General features: G+C 40.0%; 1 protein-coding gene across 7 annotated transcripts in view; it reads left to right on the top strand.

Moving 5' to 3' along the window:
- Positions 1-543: 543 nt before the first annotated feature.
- LINGO2 (leucine rich repeat and Ig domain containing 2) overlaps positions 544-10,633 on the top strand; it is a 1,372,285-nt gene continuing 1,362,195 nt past the window's right edge. For 5 of the 7 annotated variants that reach the window (XM_037797548.1, XM_037797547.1, XM_037797541.1 and 2 more), the window contains exon 1: positions 544-1,314. The gene's annotated coding sequence lies outside the window, so the exon portion shown is untranslated. Of the gene's footprint in view, positions 1,315-1,684; positions 1,742-2,035; positions 2,182-10,633 lie in introns of those variants that run through there. The other 2 variants (XM_037797546.1, XM_037797542.1) reach the window with 2 other exon arrangements.

Below are 10,633 nucleotides of genomic sequence, written 5' to 3'. Positions count from 1 at the left end.
CGTTCACCTGCTACCGTCCAGTTTACAGTATAAGCGTAGACTTTAAATTAGCCCAGGTCCAAAAGCTTGGAGTCATAGAGGGCTAGACAGTTCTTCTCACAAGGACCCAAGCGAGCTTCAGGAGCTCCCTGGGAGAATGCTACGTGAGGTAGTGTGCAGAAAAGGAGGGATGAAAGGAGATTATATCCAGGAAACGATATATAGGCCCCTCTATTCGAAGGACCTCGGGGAGCCCCTCAGCTCCCTAGCTAGCAGCTACAGCCACCTCAGTAATCCACTAAAAGGGGCGGAGGTGGCCCTGGAGGGTGGAGGTGGGGACAGGTTTAATCCTTAGCCCGCAACCTCACTCAGGGTACCGAGAGGAGTAACTGCGAACCCGAAGCCGAGATGCCAGAGAGGGCAGGGACCTCCAAGGAGGTAGCTGTACGGATTTGAGGGCTTGCAGCGAGTAAACTGCCTGCCCGGAATCCGCTAACTAGTGAGGAGTGATTGAGTCTTCCCTTTACCTGCATCCTTCGAGTCCTTGCACCGCTTCGCCTCTCCGGACTTCTGTTCCCCTGTAGTCTCGGGCCGCCGGCTCGGTGCTGGGCGTGCGTGTGTGGCTGCGCGCGCCCGCGCGCGGGTGTGTGCGTGTGAGTGTGTGCGCAGCCCGCGCGCCGAGCCCAGCCGAGCCGCGGGGACCCAGCCGCCCGCCGCTCGCCTCGCGTCCCTCCTCCTCGCAGCCTCCTTACCTGGCGCCAGCCCCTCGCCCAACCTGGCTCGGACGCAGCTGCCTTCCATCAAAGTTTCCTCCACACAGGCACCTTTGCGAAAAGGCTGTTCTTGCAAACGGTGCTATGAAGCTGTGCCTTGGCGTGGCTCTTCTTGCAGCACCTCCCCGTCTCGTTCCTACATAATCTGAAAGGAGTAGAAGATTTTCCAAATTAAAGGAAAAGGGAGGGGGAGGGGTATTGTTGAGAGAGAGAAGCGGCCGCAACGGAATATCAGCTTCTTTCCGGCTTAAGGCCGGGGAATTGATTGTCGTGTCTCATGGTTGAGAGAAGAAAATTAAATAGACAGCCAAGTTAGCCGAGGAGGGGCTCGAGGCTTCCGGGTGTCAGGAAGGTTGTCCTCGTCTCCTTTTCCACACTCGTGAAGATTTAGAGGCACCGCCACTGCGAGGGCTTTTTAACCGTCACCCCCTCCTGATCCCTCTGAAAGGAAAAGCCAGCAGTATTGAGACTGGGGTAGTCAAGGAAAAGCCTCTGGACCTGTGTGCGTCGCATCCTTGGCTTTGGATTTTAAGGACATGAAGGAGAATTAAAGCACTTAAAGGTAAGAGAAGGCAAAACCGCTGCCTGAATTGCCCGGAAGAACAATAACTTAAAATAAATGTTGGAGATGGGATGGGATGGGGTGGGGTGGGGGTGGGGCGGTTAATCCAAGTTAGCGTGATTTCTACCCGCGTCGCCACACGATTGCACAATCCGCGGGAATGGCTTGGAGTGGGCAAGTCCGGGAGTAGGCGGCAGTGCCCACCTGGGAGGCAGGAATTAAAAGGGAGTGTCCTGTCATTACACTTTTTGGAACCTATTGGAATAGGTAACGAACTGGGTCGCCTGCTCAGGCTGATCCACAGCGTGTTATCTGGGCTTTTACCCGGCGAGATTTTTTTTTTTTTTTTTTTGGAACCGCAGTCCCACTCCCTCGTTGCCATAGAGAGCAGTGGGCACAAACGAACGCCGCTTGGAAGCGGTAGCAGGTGAGCCTAGCGCAGGTGGGCAGGTGGGGGCGGCGGCTGCATTGGCAGGCGAGTGAAATGTGTAGGAGGAGGGCGGTGGTGAAAAGCCCTAGCCGCCGCCGGCGGAGCCCGAGCTCCGCGGGTCGGCTGCGGTTCCCTTCGTCTCCGCTAGAGGTTCCCAGTGGGCGCCGCGAAGCGGGTAGGTGTGGGGGCGCCGGGAGGCGGAGGGGCGAGCGCGGGGAGCGAGCGCGCCCGCGGGGTGGCTGAGCGGGCGCGGCAGGGGAAGGCGATCGCGGTCGGGGCTGGGGACAAGAGCCACAGTCCCGGCACGCCTCCTGGCTGCTCGCGGCGCCGCGGGGACCCGGGTCCGAATCCGGAGTGAGCTCAGGAAATCTGCGCCCTGAGCCGCAGCCACTTCTGGGATGCGATCCTTGTCCGCGCCCTGAGGGCAGCCGGGGGAGGTAATACCCTCTTTCTCCTCTCTCTGTTCCCCCACCCCTCCCTTTTTTTGTCAATTCTCAGTCATAACTCCACGATGGGGGTGAGTGTCTGAGGGGGTGGTGGAGGGTGTGGGTTTATAGGGACTATATTTAAAGGTGCCTTTCAGTCTTGCTCAGTGGAATGTGTATTCGAATATTTGCCGGCTTTGAGGGAAGTTTTCTGCGGAGAGCGCCGGGTGGCTGGTCTTTGGGCCAGGTTGCTCCGAGGTGAACAGGGGGCCCGCTGTGCGCCTCTGAGCCGCAGTGGACTGGAGTGCGCGACCCGAGGGGTGGGGTGTGTTGGTGAAGGGAGTACCACACCCTCTTCCTTTCCTCCCCTTTTCTCCCCTTCTCTCTTCACCTAACGGTGAAGCAGTCTTCCCATCTGGTATTTTACTAATTTCCTTTACCGAGGGATTGATCCTGAGAACAGAGCAAAACTGCTGGAATAGTTGGGGGAGAAAGAGAGAATAGAAGTCCTGGCCATAGCACCAGGGGAGGAAGAAAGGTGAAGTTAAGCTTCTGTGTATGAGGTGGGGGTGGTGGTGCTGGAAAATGGCCTTGGGGTTCAGATTATCTGATGAAGTCTGATGCATTTCACATTTGACACTGTCTGACATAATCCGGTTTGCCTACGCCAGAACAGAAAATCACCTCTACTAGGTACTGCCTTGGGCACGGTGGGCACTGAATATATTTGATGGTGTAGCCAAGCCTAAGGAAAGAGTGGGTATTGTGTGTGCTTGGTGTGATTACACCGTGTCTGTCAGATGGCTGGCAATGTATGTATTTTCAGCGTGCTGTATTGGGCTTGTGCAGACCATATGTGGTCATTTTACACACTGTAATGCAATTTCAGAGTCCTCTAAAGGACTTGTGATATAAACCCCCTGCAGAATAATATCTAAGGAAGTGAGAAAATACAGTGTGACATGGAATATTCTAGGAATACTGAATAATTCCTGAGGTCCAACATTTGTTAAATGTTGGGTCACATGCTGAGTGAAAATGTTTTTCAGAAATGGGAAGCAGTGGTTTATATTTTAAAAAGAGGATTTCTTCAGTGTACTATCATCATCAACCAGTAACGTGCATTACTTTCAATACAGTTGGAGTGTGAATCAGGGGGAAAAAGTACTTCCTGCTGAAAAACAGTAAATATTTTGTAAGATAGTCAGGTATTTCACCCTAAGAACTTAAATTGGATGGATGCCTATGGATGATAACTGAGGTGGCTGGTTATCATTTATGTGTAGGACATCTAATATTTTGAATTAAGGTAAATGTGTAAGTTAATATTATAAGTGTAATTTAGAGGACATGGAAGTGGGCCAGCTTATTGATATTTCTCATTCCAGAATAACACATGATCTCGGGGAAGACTGATATAAAGTTTGTCATCCATGTATTACATGTATTACATCAAATTGAACTCTATGTAGAAGGCAAGGATAGATATCTTGCTGAAGTCTCCAAAAGGATGGCTTATGTTTTTCAAATATACTGTCTTAGAAATTTTATGATGTGGCAAAATATAATTTGCATGAATAGACACAAATAGAATATTTTTAAATTGAATTAACTGAGACAAAGACATAATAAGGGCTTAGTTTCCTCTCTGAAAGGCACCTCTGAAACGAAAGAAAAATCTGCTAGTATTAAGAATCTGTGCATATGATGCATAAGGAGTACTGTTTTTCTTGACATTTCTTTCCGTCAAACTAGTGAGGCTGATTTGTAGCTTCAGATTCAGTTTTAGAACACCATCTCTAAAGATTTTTTTTTTTTATAAAAAATGTGATTTTGAAAGGAGCCAAACAATGAAATGTTGTATATTCCATGTACCTGAAAACTGTTTGTCCTCTGAAACTTCATGTCAAGAGTAAGAAGGGATAAGGAGTTGTCACAAATTAATAGGCTTGATGTTTCAGTTAAAAAACTGATCATTATGTGGCTCTGGTAGTCATTATAGTTGATTTCATTTAGTCTCTAGATATTCTTTGAAAGGGCTCTAGGTGGAAATGTTTTCCTGTAGTACAAGGAGAGGAGGTCACTGTATGCAAAAAGGCTTGTCATGTACTCATTCTTGTTTGGTTGCATTTCATCCATAAGGCAGCATGTTAGATTGGAAAAAAAGTTTTCTGAATTTACGTGAATATTCCTCTCTTTGTAATAGACCTCAACTTCTGAGTACTCCATTTTAAATTTTGATGAAGAAATATGTGACCACACCCCTTCCCTTTAAAGGTTTAGGAGCTACTTTGGAATTTAGTAAATTTAGGAAGCATTTAACGTTAAAAGACAGTATTTCCTGGGAGAAATTAAGTTGTGCTTAAAGCGGTTGTTTGATAAGGAATTAAAAGAATAAGAGAGATAGTGTAAATCTGAGTTAACAGTTGTACCCACTTTACTGCCACATACTGCTATGATTTCTTCTTTTACGAGTATTATTTTAATTTTCATTGTGGTTTTAAAAGTCTTTTCTATTTTTTCTTTCTTTCTTTGGGATAAAATATTTCCTTCAGAATGAAATCCATAGTATTTATTTTGAGTTATTCTTAATTACCAGTACATAATTTAGGTTTTACATGGTAGGCAGTCTTAAAATGTTAAGATTGTTCTATTGTTTTAAAAAAAAATTTGTACATGAAGAAACCTAATAGAATGTAGGTTTGATCCATTAGAGGGTATGACTCATCAGTTGATCGTTATCTCCTACATGGTGAATGCCTTTTGTAGCTCTCTGCAACTCCACTGGCTTCTGTTCCTGGGATGCCTAGAACAAGAGACAGTCACAGGAGTAGATGGGTTGCCATGGAACTTGATGCATTTGTGCTTGAGTGACTTATTCCCCTCTAGTTATTACTCTCTCCATGTGTATATGGTCAAAATATTATTTAGGATTTTAAGATGTATCAAATCTGAAATGATCATATTGAACAAATAGTCAAGCCATACTTGTCAGTATATACCCGTTCAGAAATTAATAAGTCGTTTAGGAAACCCTTACCCCATCCAAGTCTTTAGTAATGTAACTTTTTCTTTTCAAAGTGGTGCCACTCAATAAATGTAATTGCTAAATGGTTCTTAAATGTCCTAGGAGAGAAAACCCTGGTTCCATAATTTCCCAAGAGAACTTATTAATGCCCCTGGGAGGCAGCATGAATAAGTAGAAGATATGCTGATTTAGCTTCTGAAGACCTAAGTTACACTTCTGTCTCTGACAAAAATTGGCTAATGGTGTCCCTTTTGAAAGGTTCTCATATTTCCATAAGGCTCAGTGTTGATTTCTGTAAAATGGGAACCTTTAAATTTTACCCATTGTTTTCTTGAGTTTAAACTTTGACCACACTTCGGTTTAAATTTTGTAAAAGGAAATTCAAAACTTTCAGGCACTAAGTAAATGGCAACATGACTTTTCACATAGTTTCAGGAGAGGATTGTTTTCTCTGGAGGCACCATTTAACAAATGTCATGAAAAATAATTTCAATTAATAGTTATGTATTTGTGATGTTCTCAAAGTTAATAAGACACAATTTTTGTGATGTATGGAAATCTTGTAATGATTGTGTGAAACATAAAAGTCCGTTTAAGCATTTGAGCTGTTTTTAAGTAGTTGTGATGTTGAAGAAAAGGAAGAAGAAAGCAGAATAAAATAATTTTGAATATTAGAGTTTAAATAGAGTCCCTGGTTTTTTAGATATTTTACATTTTTCCTGTGTATATGTAATATGACACAGGGAGCAACTACCATTGCTTTCATTATTGTCATGTCAGTTACCCAGTTTCTATGAACCTTTTAAGAAATTTAGCTTGTGAAAAGTTGGTTCATTAGTGTAATCAGTGAAGTTGGACACAGAGCTACTATAATATGTAAGATTTTGAAAAGGAATTTGCCCAGGAATGCTGATAGTCCATTTGTTCTATTTTATTATAGTAGTTCTAATGATTATATTAGTTATGAGTTATTTTCATTAAGTGAATTATTAAGAATCTAAAGGGTAGATATTAAATGGCACAAAGATTTGAATAAAGTTTGAAAAGCCACCTGGAAATAATTATATGCTCTTTAGATAAAATATGAGGCCTGCTAGTATTTGAGACTAGAAAAAAATTTTGTTGCTTTTCTGAATGTATTCGCTAGTTAACATTAAGAAGACCTGATGTTTACTGGTTGCAAGGTAAGTCAGATATCATTTTCTTTCGTGGAGTTTTGTTGTCATTGTCATAAAACAGTGAGTGTGTTTTTTCTAACAAAGTGAGTAATACTAAATGCAAACTTAAGGTTCTAGCCTAGAAAGCAAATTATTTTGTTGGTGCAGATATAATAGAAACATAATATCAAATTTTATGTAAGGAGAGAATTATTCTCTTTACAAAAGGCAAAACCAAATTTTAGTGTAACAGAAATGTATGCAAAAATTAAGATTCCCAGCACATTCCAGTTTCTAGGTGTAGCACTATAGAGTTTTTGAAATGGTTTCTAAATTGAACTGTACAAGTGGTTTTTGTGTCTTCATACACTCTCATTCTATTATAATGTAACTGTGGTTAGCTGCAAGATATCTATCCAGTAATCAGCATGAAGGGAAATAATTAGCATTAAACTGCATTGCTCCCAGTGTACCAAGCCAGCCATCAACAGTGCCTTTGTGATAACTGTTGATTTTAAAATGGTGGGCTTCCTTGGTCAAAAGGAAAACACCACACCATTATCTTTTTAACAATTTTTACTGGACTTTTCTATACTTTATATATATATGTGTGTGTGTGTGTGTGTGTGTGTGTGTGTGTGTGTGTGTGTATAGCAGTCCTCAAGAACATGTGTTCTTGACTGTCACCTGCTGTTTAAACATATGATTATGGATTGCAGATGGTTGATTTGCCTTCAGCTTCATTTGCAGGTGAATGCTAAAACTCTAGCTTTGGTCTCAATTAGTTAAATTTACATCAATTACTACTCAAATAATTATTGATGTTAAAGTGATTTTCAATATGGTATTCAGGATATAATGGTGTATATGAACTGGTCCTTGTTCTTAAGAATCATGTGATCTTGTAGGAGAGAAGGCAAATGTGGGTGGCAAGCTGATGAAAATATAAAAGTTAATGACCTCATTCAAGAAATGCTTATGTATCTATTGTGCACAAGGCTACACAAAATAGCAATACAAGAGTTGTGTCACTGGGCAATTCAGGATAGGGTGAAGTGAGAGTGTCCTGGGAAGGATTCATAAAGGGAAAGGAAATTGGGCTGAGGTTGAATGGAATATAAGTGAACAATAAATACATAACCTCGCTAGTAATGAAATCAATGCAAATGAACACAATAGTGAGATAATGTTTACTGAAGACTTGAGCAAAGATGAAAACACTGTTTGGACTTTAGTGTTGGTAATGGAGTGGCAAAATAGACACTCATCTATACAGTTGGTGGTATTGTAAACTGGTTCAGCTCATCTTGAGTGAAATTTGACAATATTTATTAATTTACAAATGCTCATAATCATTTACTGCATAGATTCTCTTCTTGGGGTTTATCCACAGAAATGCCATATTAATCTGCAAAGTATGTTATGTACACACAGGAGGAAATAGATAACCAGAATAGTTCCTTGTCTTTTAAAGAAATTGAATTTGTAGTTAAAATTTTTCCATTCCAAATGTCCATCAACTGGGGAATGGAAAACAAAATGTGGTATATCCATACAATTGAATACTACTTGGCAATAAAAAGGAATGAAATACTGATACATGCTACAACATGGATGAACCTCAAAAACATGCTAATTGAAATAAGCCAGACACAATAGACCACATACTGTATTTTTCCATTTAAGTGAAATATCCAGAAAAGCGAATCTATAAAAATTGAAGTAGGTTGGTGTTTGCTTGCCCCTGCATATGGGGAACTGTGAGTGACTGCAAATGGGCCCAAGAGAACTTTTAGGATGATGGAAATGTCCTACAGTTGGATTGTGGTGATGGTTGCGCAAATTGGTAAGTTACTAAAATCACTAATTTGTTTATATAAAATGAGTTAGTTTTGTGGCATATAAATTAAGCATCAATAAAGCATTAAAAAGGATCCAAAATAAAGAACCAAAATCTTCCCACAGAGTAAACCCAGGCACAGATGATCTCACTGGTAAGTATAAACATTTAAGCAAGAAATAATACCAATTCTACACAAATTATTCCAGGAAATTTTAGAGGAAGGAATACTTCCCAGCTCATTCTACAAGGCAAGCATTACCCTGAACTAAAACCTTGAATAGGTATTAGAAGAAAAGAAAACTAAAGACCAATGTCCTTCATGAACATAGATGTACAATATTTAACAAAACTTAAGCAAATGGAAATGAACAATATATAAAAAAGATAATAAATCATGATCAAGCTGGGTTTGTCCCAGGAATGCAAGGTTGGTTTGACATGAAAAATCCTTTAATATAGTTTACCATATTAACAGACTAATAAAGTAAAACCATATGATCATCTAAGTAGATGCAGAAGAAAGTATTTGAGGAAATTCATCATTTATTCCTGATAAAAATACTCTTAGAAAACTAGGAATAGAGAAGAAAGTCCTCAGCTTGATAAAGAGTACTGCAGTAAACCTATAACAATATCATACTTATTGGCTGTTGGGGAATGAAATGTTTATCCCACCAAAGACATGTTTGTAATCCACATTCCTGTGGGTATGAACTCATTTGTAATAGGACCTTTAAAGATATTATTAGTTAAATGCAGACTCATTTGTGAATAGGATCTTTGAAGATCCTGTCTTCAAGAGGCCAGATTGAATCAGGGTGGGCCTTGATCCATTTAACTGGAGTCCTTATAAGCAAGGAAATTAGGGCATTCAGAAGAAGAAGCCAGAAGTCAGCAAGGTTGTCTGTTTTCTACATTTCTATTCAACATTAAAATGGAGATTTTAGCCAATGATGTAAGGCAAGAAAAAGAAATAAAAAGGCAGATAGATTGGAAAGGAAGAAGTAGAACTGTCTAAACACATATTTATTGAAACATTGTTTAGTAGTAGAAAAGAATAAAAAAAAATCTAAATGTCAAATAGGAAGATAGTCAAACCATGTAATACTTATACCATTGAATGCTATGTTGCCTATTTATTAAAAGGCAAATGGATGTGGCAGCTCTTTCAGTACTATCAAGGGAAAATCTCCAGGATGTGTGGTTGTAGACACTTATTCAATGGTTGATTGACTGAGTCATTCAACAAGCATTTATTGTGCTCCTTCTTTGTGCTAAACCCAGGTCCTGGGTAACATATTGACTGCGAAGAGGAGGGCAGATGTAATTTTCGCCTTTGAAAGGTTTACAGGCTGATGTAGAAAAGAGCTGATAAACAATTAAAAAAAATTAAATATGTATGAGTAGTTGTGATATGTGCAAGGAAGAAACAAAGTACAACAACAAAGGATTTACCCTGAGGTTAGGGAGAGGGAACAGAAGATTTCTCACTAGAAACTCACTAGAGAACTATTTTTATAATAGCGTAATCCAAACCATTCTTCTTTCCTACCTCATCTTATTTCCCTTCATAGCCAGTCAACTGATCTACCCACTCTCCAAGGAACTTATATTACACTTCCCTGTTCACCAATTAACCTTTGTTGCTGTACTCTCACTTGAAATAATTCCCATTATCGTCAGCAGCATATGCTGAGAACCTACTCTGTTCAAATGCATTTTGCTAACTGCTAGGGATTCAAAGTTGCTTAAGACATATCCTGTTTGTTTATTTAGTCTAATTGAAGGCTTTTTCTTCCTAATACGTAATTTTTATTGTTTTTTTTTCTGATTGTAAATATAAAATATTTTCATCTTAAAAATTTAATGTTATGGAGATACATCATTTACAAAGTGAAAGATCTTTTTGGCGCTCCCTTGCACACAGATTTTTAACAAAGAAGGGGACTGTGTTGCACGAGAAATGAGAGAAGGGAGGAAAAGTGGCACTGAGTGCTGTGTGGGTAAAAAGGCAAGAGGATTAAGTTTTCAGAGACCAGAAAAGACTTGAGAAGATGGATGTCAAATGAGAATTTTTCAAGAACAATGTTGTATTTAATGCAATAGCATTGCTTTTTGTGATCTCAAAATCTTCAGCAAAATCACGAGTCAGTAATATTGGTGTGATAGATAGAGTCATGAGTCAGTGATTTTATTTTTGTAGATGCTTAAATTAAGATGAAGCATTTACATACATAGCTGGATCCATATTCAAGGTTCATCTCACAGGCGACTACATAAGCTTCCAAAAAATGTATATTTTTGACAGTGAACTCTTAATCACCATGATTTAAAAATGATATCTTTTCCATTATTATATTAAAAATATACATAAACAGCATTGGGAAATGAATTAAATTCTGCATATTATATATAGGTTCTTATGTAGCCTAGAAA

The sequence above is a fragment of the Choloepus didactylus genome, chromosome 10 (assembly GCF_015220235.1).
Source record: "Choloepus didactylus isolate mChoDid1 chromosome 10, mChoDid1.pri, whole genome shotgun sequence".
NCBI lineage: Eukaryota > Metazoa > Chordata > Mammalia > Pilosa > Megalonychidae > Choloepus > Choloepus didactylus.
Note: the sequence above shows the minus strand (reverse complement) of the source record. Positions and strands in the feature narration are given on the sequence as shown.